The sequence below is a fragment of the Lampetra planeri genome, chromosome 81 (assembly GCF_965212315.1).
Source record: "Lampetra planeri chromosome 81, kcLamPlan1.2.h2, whole genome shotgun sequence".
Classification (NCBI taxonomy): Eukaryota; Metazoa; Chordata; class Hyperoartia; order Petromyzontiformes; family Petromyzontidae; genus Lampetra; species Lampetra planeri.
Window position 1 is genome coordinate 1,259,578 of NC_136185.1, and position 6,877 is coordinate 1,266,454.

The 6,877-nt window shown below is 42.6% G+C and overlaps 1 pseudogene; it reads right to left on the reverse strand.

The window, feature by feature from the left end:
- Positions 1 to 6,216, reverse strand: part of LOC144738295 (uncharacterized) — a 44,885-nt pseudogene extending 38,669 nt beyond the window's left edge.
- Positions 6,217 to 6,877: the final 661 nt, after the last annotated feature.

The window sequence follows — 6,877 nt, forward strand, 5'->3', positions numbered from 1 at the left end:
TCTGAGTACGACGTTTCGCCAGTAATTACAACTAGCTTCATCAGGCGACAGACAGATTTGTGAAGTCTTACTGTTTTGTTAGGGGACCGGTTCCCATAGGAAGTCTATGGGGCAATGTTAAGAGATAGGGGACCGGTTCCCATAGAAAGTCTATGGGGCAATGTTAAGAGATAGGGAACCGGTTCCCATAGGAAGTCTATCGGGCAATGTTAAAAGATAGGGAACCGGTTCCCATAGGAAGTCTATGGGGCAATGTTAAGAGATAGGGAACCTGTTTTCCGTGAAAATGCCTTCCCACACACAGAGCATTTGAATGGCTTCTCGTCCGTGTGTGTTTTCTGGTGATTGCGCAGAATTGATTTCCGTGAAAATGCCTTCCCACAAATTGAGCACTTGAACGGCTTCTCGCCCGTGTGTGTTTTCTGGTGATTGTGTAGAATTGTTTTCCGTGAAAATGCCTTACCACACACAGAGCATTTGAATGGCTTCTCGTTCGTGTGTGTTTTCTGGTGCCTGTGAAGAGATGACTTCCATGCAAATGCCTGCAAACAAACAGAGCAATTGAACGGCTTCTCGCCCGTGTGTGCGTGGCGCTGTGGAGAGTGTATCTGCTCCATTTGACTGATTCTTCAGAACAGAGTAACTGTCGCGGTTGTTGTTGAAAGTTAAAGGCGCCCTCTAAGCTGCGTGGATGTCTGGCTCAAATCGCCAAGAAACAAACTCTCACTAACGTCTAACCGAGACAGTAACGCTTCGTAAGTCGAACTACACACGCGATTACCAGTTTATCCACTAACGAAGACACTTACTTGTTGAGGCACGGCGTGTCGATGCCCCTGTAACCCGTCTGAAGAGATCGCCACGAACTCTCCCAGTCGCCAGGCAATCGTGCTCGCCAGGCTGGGTCTAGCAGGAGAAGGGTAATCTGCAGAGAGAGGAGTCGAGCGTCTATCCTCAGTGAAATCCCTCTCGAAATGGTCTTGAGGTCTGATTTTAAGCCCCTTATAACTCCCCTCTCGCATACAATTCCTTTGTTCTCGCCTGGCCTATCATGGACTTTGCATTCAATTGTTAATTTCTACATTAACAATCCGCATATGTAGCAACATAGCTTAGCGAATCTGGCCATTGTAATTTAACCTTAATACGTATGTACATTATACTGCGTAATTGTACACTTCTGTTTGAATAATTACATACATCTCCATGCATAATTCCGTGCTTCCTGTGAATTTGCTAATATTCACCCGAAAATGTCCTCTAATCTGCAGGGATTCATCTTCATGGTTCTTTCGGTAAAGTCACGTAGAAGGGAAGTAATAAAATAATAAAAATAAAACATAATAAAATAATTCTCACGACGGAAGAGATGGAGGACGAGACAAAGGAGGAGGTGGAGGAGGTGCAGGTGGTGGAGGTGGTGATGCAGGCGCGTGAAGGACGCTACTGGGCAGTTGGAGGCAGTCGCCCTCCAACAACAACGGAGGGCGGAGGAGCGACGCTCACAACAAGGAGCGGAGCGCCGGGTGGCTAAAGCACAGCAAGTTGGTACAGTAGGGGGCACAGGTGGTGCATCAGCCAGTCATCTCGGTCATCTCGGTCAGTCGACCCGTGGCACCTGCTGGGTCTGCCCCGTGACCTCCTGCCAGCGGGCGTTCGACACTTCACGTGGTAGCCTCAAGGTGCACGTGGCCTGGCACAAGCGTCGTGGTGACGTCACCGCCACTTAGTGGCGAATGGCGGTTATTGTTGTTGTTGTTGATGCAGGGAAAGAAGAGGAAGCGAGGGGGCCTTGCTCGCGTGGCGAGAGCGATCACCTCACTCCCCCGCCGCGTGCTGCTTTGTGGTGGCATGTCCACCACACAGTAGGGGTGGTTGTTGTGGTCGTGGATCGCTGCCAACCATGACCACTATCACCAGACTACCCACCCACCCCGTGACACATCCCAGGCACACACCCACACACCCCGTGATACACGTCACACACACACCACATGGTTCCCCGGAGAGACGGTGCCACTGGGACCACAGCTGTGGAAGGAATCTGAGCAGCAGATGCCAGGACTACAGTGGAGAACGACTGCTATCAAGACACCTCACACAACAAACACACACGGGACTAGCCAAAAAAAACTAGCCGGCCCCATCTTGGACTAATAGGTGCAAGTTAATACTGTTCTGAACCTGTTTAACAAACATATTTAAGGACACTCGTGTTGAGCATGGTGCTTTTAGCAAACGAGTGTGTTTTGTTATAATTTCTGTCATAAACTTTGAATAATCATCTGAATGGTTTAGCTTGAAAGCGTGGTTCATAATAACGTTGCGCAAAAAAAAACAATCGTCATCTTTTAGTCTGTAACATACGACCTTCGGTGTGTATATATGTAGTGGGTTCGAAATAGGTGCACACACACGCAGATTGGAGGCAACACTATTTATTAAACGGTAAGTAATATAACACTGTACATGCGGTGGTGACCACCTTCCTCAACTCACTAACACTCTGGAACACGACACAGACTGGACCAGGCAGACAACGGGCTGCCTGGCCCAGGACGACGACCCGGGACTTGAGGACCGATGATGTCTTCGCTTCGGAGTACAACAGCCTCGCTCTGCGTTCACACCACGCTTACATCTGCTCTGGCGTGGCCGGCTCCGCCCAGGCGTGGCTGGCTCTGTCCAGGCCACGCCTGCAGGTACGTGATTAGCACTACTTGTGAAAGGCGTAGGAGGTGGACGGGAGGTTTTCAAAGTCATATTATGCCCGTGCATTATGCAGGAATAGCAGCATCAAAGGGAGGGGATAGGGGTAGCATTAATAAAGGGAAGCAATGTTAATAGTATGTAGCTGCCGTAACTAAACAACTACGTAAAAAAATAAACTATAAATTACATAGTATCATCAGTATACTAAATATACTCTCCAATAAGCTGAGCTACTAACAGTAAGTAATACATTACAATTCTATGTCGCAAAAAATATAATATGTTCCAGCTAAACTTTTTTCCCTTACATCAAACAGGTCTTCCCCGTACTATATGCTGCCATAGACAAACCCAACATTAAATTACATACTGTATTACTCTACACCACCCCTTAGAATAATAAATAGTGTAATATTACACTATGTATTATTCTATCCACCCTACTGTATACAATTACGATACTATATATTGCCTTATACATTGTATTAAACATTACAATTTTATACTCTTTATTATTATACAATCTGCTATACACTAAATCATTGCCCGTCGAGTGAAAGATACTAAGAGGAAGCAAAATGAAACACCACCACGCTTGGAGCGTATATTTTAGCTGGGTTGGAAGAGGGGAAGGGCGCCTTGACAAAATAATTTGCATATCATAGGGAATTTAGAATATTTATGGATAATGCAGGTACGTGATTAGTACTACTTGTGAAATGCGTAGTAGGTGGACGGGGGGTTTTCAAAGTCATATTATGCCCGTGCATTATGCAGGATTAGCAGCATCAAAGGGAGGGGGTAGGGGTAGCATTAATAAAGGGAAGGAATGTTAATAGTATGTAGCTGCAGTAACTAAACAACCGACGTTGCATTTAATGAACTTTACATTCAATTGTTATTTTTTTGAAATTACAATTTGCATATCTAGCAACAGAGCTTCTCTATCTTCTTGGTTTTTCCGGTAAAGTCACGTAGAAGGGAAATAATAAAAATAATAAAAATAAAAACAGAATAAAATAATTCTCACGACGTTTCGGAGGCAGCACAAGCTTCCGTCTTCAGGTGGAACCGTCACAGCACGATAGCTGTATCAAGTAAGATACATTACAAGAAAACAGTCCTTGTATATATGCTGGTTGAGGGTGTGAGGATATTATTATTGTGAGGTTCGATGCGGCTGAAACACGCTGTTAGGAATGAGCCTTTGTTGTGTAGACTGGTTGAACTCGGAGGTTCCAAGAGTTTGCATATCAAGAGGAATTTAGCATATTTATGGGAAATGCAGATATGGGATTAGTCATTACTTGTGGAATCTCTTCTATTGAGCTTAATCCTGAATATGTATATTCATCTCACCGCGTAATTCGCGTTAATTTGCTAATATTCACCCTGCAATGTGCTGCAAACTGCTGCCAGTTCAAAGGCGTTACCAGGAAAATGCAGTATTACAATTGTGATTTGGACTTTGAGGTTCAACTTTATACCGTGCTGACTTTGTTTATATATATTTAAGTACTTGTGTTGATATGAGCGCGTCAGAACAATGAAGGTCTTTTTTAAATTTAATCCACGAAATTTATTACGATTGCTGTCATACACTTGATAATCGAAATGGTATCGCTTGTAAGCGTGTGTGTATTTACACTGCTGTGTAAGTACACTTGACTTTGACTCGTGTGTGTGTGTGTGTGCACGTGTTTGTTGTAAGTATTGTACAGTTAACGAACGCTCAGATAACTTAAAAAAATCAGATATTTTATTAATCTGCTAAAAAAGTATTAACTTTAATATTGCTGTGCATGCACACTCGCGTGTGTATGTACACTGCATTGTATGTCTGTATGTACACCCCTGTATGTGCACACTCGCCTCCACACGTGTTCGCTATGAACATTGTAGCAATAAGGGACGATTAGTCATCTTTAACATGTCAGGTCTTTATTGTTCTGCAAGTAAATGAACCTTCTTGGATCTTTCGGTAAAGTCACGTAGAAGGGAAATAATAAAATAAAACAAATAATTTTTTTTTATAAAGTTATTTTATTCTGTTTTAAATGACATTTTTTTATTATTTAATGAAAATAAAACATAATAAAAAATTGAAAAAAAATTTTTAATTATGTTTTATTTTTATTAAATAATAAAACATAATAAAAAAAAATATTATTTATTTTTATTGTTTTATTTTTATTATTTTTTTATTTCGCTTCTTCAATAAGGGACGATTAGTCATCTTTGACATATCAGGTGTTTATACTCCGACTGATGCTCCTACTGTTGTGGAGTGACTCATGCAGCCAGCTATGGCTGCAGAGTTTGTGGTGTAATGTTGTTACGTCGTTTATTGTGAAAATTCGGTCACAGTTCCTATGATCGCTGTTGCATTGCTTTTATGCCTTTATTTTGGTGTTTTTAGAATAGTTTTTTGGTTTGGCCATGTGTGTTTGTTGTAGAATAGAGTTAGACTGATGGCCTTAATCTCAGTTGTCTTGTGGTTGTTGTTGTTGTTGTTTGATTTGCATCCCACTGGGATATTTGCACAGGGTTGGTGTACGGTGATTTTTCTGCAATATTTTGCTGTTTTTTCCTAGATTTTTTGTTTGCACATAGTCACTTTAAGATGTTTTCTTGTTTTTTTTGTTTGTTGCGGTCGCACCCGATTCAAGAGCCGAATGGCTCACAGGGCTATATCAGCGGACAGCCACGATGCTGCCAGGTGAGGGTAAACTTGTGTGCTGGAGATGCTTCACCTGAAACTCGCCTCCACACGTGTTCGCTATGAACATTGTAGCAATAAGGGACGATTAGTCATCTTTAACATGTCAGGTTTTTATTGTTCTGCAAGTAAATTAAAGTTAAAACGCGAAGAAACACATTCACACTCGTGTGTGAATGCACACCGCTGTATAGACCGTCGTGTTTATAAGCACACTTGCGTGTGTATGTCTACTCGTCCGTATTTTTTTTAAAGGAAGGATATGGTTGAAATTACGTACGATCAGTTATCTTTAAAAACAATTCAGGTCTTTATTAATCTGCAAGAAAATTCACGTTAATACTCGTATTTGAAATCTTTATTAATACGCTTGCTCAAACAGAAAGGGACTAGGCAAATTATTTCCAAATAGGAATTCAACAGTTAAAACATATTCTTAAAATCTAACACGTGAACGTCTTCCCGCACACAGCGCAATTGAATGGCTTCTCACCTGAGTGTATTTTCTGATGACTGTGAAAATATGATTTCCGTGAAAATGCCTTCCCACACACAGAGCATTAGAATGGCTTCTCGTCCGTGTGTGTTTTCTGGTGATTGTGTAGAATTGTTTTCCGTGAAAATGCCTTCCCACACACAGAGCATGTGAATGGCCTCTCGTTCGTGTGTGTTTTCTGGTGCCTGTGAAGAGCTGACTTCCATGCAAATGCCTTCAAACAAACAGAGCACTTGAATGGCTTCTCGCCCGTGTGTGCGTGGCGCTGTGGAGAGAGTATCTGCTCCATGTGACTGATTCTTCAGAGCAGAGTAACAGTCGCGGGTGTTGTTGAGAGTTAAAGGCACTCTCTAAGCTGCGTGGATGTCTGGCTCAAATCGCCAAGAAGCAAACTCTCACTAACGTCTAACCGACACACAGTAACGTCTCGTAAGTCGAGCTACACGCGACTACCAGTTTATCCACTAACGAAGACACTTACTTGTTGATGCACGGCGTGTCGATGTCCCTGTAACCCGTCTGAAGAGATCGCCACGAACTCTCCCAGTCGCCAGGCAATCGGGCTCGCCTGGCTGGGTCTCGCAGGAAAAGGCTAATCTGCAGAGAGAGGAGTCGAGCGTCTATCCTCAGTGAAATCCCTCTCGAAATGGTCTTGAGGCCTAAATTTAAGCCCCTTATAACTCCCCTCTAGCATCCAAATCCTTTGTTCTCGTCCTGACCTATCATGGACTTTGCATTCAATTGTAAATTTTTACATTAACAATCCGCATATGTAGCAACATAGCTTAGCTAATACGGCCATTGTAATATAACCTTAATACATATGCATATCTCACTGCATAATTGCACGCTTCCGTTTAAATAAAGATCTACATATCCATGCATAATTTCCTGCTTCCTGTGAATTTGCTAATATTCACCCGACAATGTCCTCTAAACTGCTGCAAGTT